Below are 3,704 nucleotides of genomic sequence, written 5' to 3'. Positions count from 1 at the left end.
GCCTGTCTGGTGTGTCTGTGAGCTGCTGCAGCCTCTGCCTGCCTTTCTCCCGGGTAGGGACAGAGATAGGAGGTGAATGGGAACCTGAGCAAGTTAACAGTTCTCCAAATGGGCCAGGCCTGAGTCAGCTCCTGAACAACCCAGAAAGGAGTAGAGGTGGACATTAAGAGGGAGGATTGGTGGAGCTGGGAATTAGAACTGCCTGTCTACCCATCAGCATGTCCTGTGGGCCCTGTCCTAGAATAGGCAATACCTAAGGATATGAACAAATGTAAGATGGCTCATTGAAAGTGAAAGTGAAAAGTTTCAAATGTAACAAGGCTTATTAGGAACAACTTAAAAAAAAAAAAAAGGAACAACTAAATGATGACCTGTGTGCCACTGACAGGGCTGGGACAGTCAGGGAAGGCTGTGCTGCCTGGAGGAGCCAAGGGGCAACTTGGAGGAAATAGCCTATTTGAGAAGGGTAAACCATTCTCTGGGTACAACTAAGGAATCTGCTTTAGAGAGGATGCTGAGTGCCGGGCGGGAGTCAGAAGGCCAGGCTGGTAGAGGACTGAAAGTTGAGCTGAGGGGCTTAGTTTGAGCAGCTTGGAGAGGCCAGCTGGTGTTACCAAGGTGGTTTTGGAGGCTGGAGCTTACAGGACAGGAACGATTTGGTGAGGGGAGTGGTGGGGTGGGAAGGTTTGGCATACCAAATATAAAACCGGGCTCAGAGGCAGGAGAAGGTGGCTGTGAGGATCCTGGGCCTCAGAATTGGGATCCACCGGAGTGTGCTGGCTGTGTGGCAGGGACGGGGCGGGCCCTGAGTCCTGCATCTGTCTAATTGCAAACTCCCAGAGCTGGCCTTTATTGGCTTGGTCTCAGTCAGGGGATCCCAGCAAGCTTAGAATGGGCCCAACTCTTGCTCAGAGCCCCTGAAGTCCCAGCCACGGGGCCTTGCCTGTATGGGTCATGTCAGGGAAGGAATCAAACGCCATGGAGGCTGGTGGGCCCCTTTCACAGCTCGTACCAACCAGAGAAGCCACCTCAGAGGACTAGAAGCCTTCATAAGGGTGACTTCCCCAGTGGCTCCGTGGTAAAGAATCCTCTTGCCAAGGCAAGAGATGCAAGTTTGATCCCTGGTTCCAGAATATTCCCTGGGGGAGGAAATGACAACCTACTCCAGTATTCTTGCCTATAAAATCCCATGGAGGAGCCTGGTGGACTGGGGTCCCTGGGGTCGCAGAGCACACACGCACAAAGCACAAGCGTTCATGGCAGGTGAGCCTCTCCTTGGAGCTTCTACTCCCAGGGAGGTGTAGCTGCCTGGGGCCTGGAATGGACAGGAAGAGCTGGGACTCTCTGGGCCCCACAGGTGTCAGGGTTGTTTTCGGCCCATTAGGAGCTCTGCTAATCTACTCTGGACTGGGGCCTCCATGCCTGCCACTATCCCTAGCAAGGGGTGGAGCTGGCAGAAGCCCAAAGCCTGGGGTATCTGCATCCAAATGTGGATGCTGCTACTTCCCACTTGAATGCCCAAGCCTGCTCAGCAGCCTCTCCAGCCCTGGAGGACCAGGGCCTCCAGGACAAGGAGAAGAAGGAACCAGTGGGTCCCACAGTGCCCACACCCTCTAGAGAGACCCACCCTCAGGGTGGTGTCCTCTGGGCTGCTCAGGAACACAGGAGCATGGGAGAAGATCTAATGGAGGGACTCTGGTCCTGAGAAAGGCTGCTTGGTTAGGCAGAGGGGGAAGTTCTCTGAGTCCAAACTAAAAAAAGGGTGTGACCAGCCACTTGAGAGCCTGAAGTGGATTCCTGGGCAGACTTTCAACCCAGTGCCCCATCCTGCTAGAAGGGAGACTGGATTGTGGAGCCCTGGTGGAAACTATGATACTATCTTAAAACTGGGCACCCCAAAACTACCACCCACTCACCACCTGGTCCTAATGAGGAGGAAAGGCCCCACATACCGGCTTCCTGCCTCCAGTTCAGCTCATCATTGTTCTTTCCCTGAGCTTCAGTGGTCTCTGGCCAGACCACAGGTGTGGTGGGCAGGGTCACGGTCTCCCAAAGCTGTCCACAGCCTATTCTCTGGAACCTGTGACATTACCTACTTGGTAAGAAAGGGATGTTGCAGATTTAATTAAGTTTAAGAATTTTGAAATGAGATTAGCCAGTGGCCCCAATCTAATCATGAGTCCTTAAAAGTGGAGAACTTTCCTGGCTAAGATCAGAGAGCTGTGATGAAGGAAGGAAGGTCAGAGAGAGGTGATTTTTCTGCCTTTAAAGATAAATGGGGCTACCAGCCATGGAATGTGGGCAGCCTCTAGAAACTGGAAGAGGCAAGGAAACAGATCCTACTCTAGAGCCTCCGTAACAGAACGCAGCCCTGCCAACACCTCAGTTTTATCCTGGGGAGACCTGTATCAGACTGCTAAACAATGCAACTGTTTAGTGATAACTTGGTGGTGTTTTAAGCCACCAAGTGTGTAGAAATTTGTTACTGCAGTGATAGAGGACCAGTACACAGAGTGTGTCTTGTTCTCTCCCTGTACAGTGAGTAAAGGGATGGTGGGTATGAGCAGGCCCTGCTGTGAGGTGGAGGAAGTCCCCGGAAGCGCGGTAGGGTGTGGGGAAGGGGAGGGCCCTCGCCCCACGCCTGGAGTAGGGGAAAGGCAGGTGGTAGGCAAAGCTGGAGGCCCAGTCCTCATGGACGGGCTGCCCTGTGCTCAGTCTGAGGCTCCTAGTTTCCCTCTGACACTTTGAGCCCAAGGCACAATCCTCCCTGAGCTGCTTGGCCCCAACCCTGCCAACCTGGGAGCCTCATCTTTTCCTGACTTCCCTCATAAAGAATCAGTTGGTAAAGAATCCGCCTGCAATGCAGGAAACCCAGGGTTGATTCCTCAGTTGGGAAGATCCCCAGGAGAAAGAAATGACAACCCGCTCCAGTAGTCTTGCCTGGAAAATCCCATGGATGGAGGAGCCTAATGGGCTGCAGTCCATGGGGTCACTGAGTTGGACACGACTGAGCGACTTCACTTTCACTTTTCACTTTCATGCACTGGAGAAGGAAATGGCAACCCACTCCAGTGTTCTTGCCTGGAGAATCCCAGGGACGGGGGAGCCTGGTGGGCTGCCGTCTATGGGGTCGCACAGAGTTGGACACGACTGAAGCGAGTTAGCAGCAACAGCAGCAGCCAATATTCTTGCCTGGGAAATCCCATGGACAGAGGAACCTGGGGGGCTCCCATGGGGTTGCAAGAGTTGGACATGACTTAGAGACTAAACCACCACCATCTTTTCCCAAGGTCTGGGTTGATAACATTGCCACTGAAAGGGAATAAGACCAGGGCAAACTTTCCTCCTGGGTTCTGGCTGCTCCTGATGAAGCAGGTGTGGGCACAGGGCCAGGGTCTCCCAGGCCTGGAGTGGACGTGGCAAGGAGGGCAGGCCTAGCTATGTCCTGTCCTCCAAGAGTCAAGGACTGGGAATGGGAAACCCCGGCCCTCGGTCCTGCTTCACCACAGGGGAGTCATGAGTTCCTGTCCCTTTGAACAGAATGGGATGCCTCTTGCCCAGATGAGAGACGATAGCTTGGAGGAGACATTGGCCTTACTCCCTCTCCACTCCCCCAACAGGAGAGCTGCTTTCCAGGTCTTCCCCACCATCCAGAGATCAACCTCACACGGCAGTTACAGCTCTTGGGGCACCTGCTGCCCCAG

This window comes from Odocoileus virginianus, chromosome 7, assembly GCF_023699985.2.
Source record: "Odocoileus virginianus isolate 20LAN1187 ecotype Illinois chromosome 7, Ovbor_1.2, whole genome shotgun sequence".
Taxonomy (NCBI): Eukaryota; Metazoa; Chordata; class Mammalia; order Artiodactyla; family Cervidae; genus Odocoileus; species Odocoileus virginianus.
The sequence above is the reverse complement of the archived record's forward strand: the minus strand, read 5'-3'. Positions refer to the sequence as shown.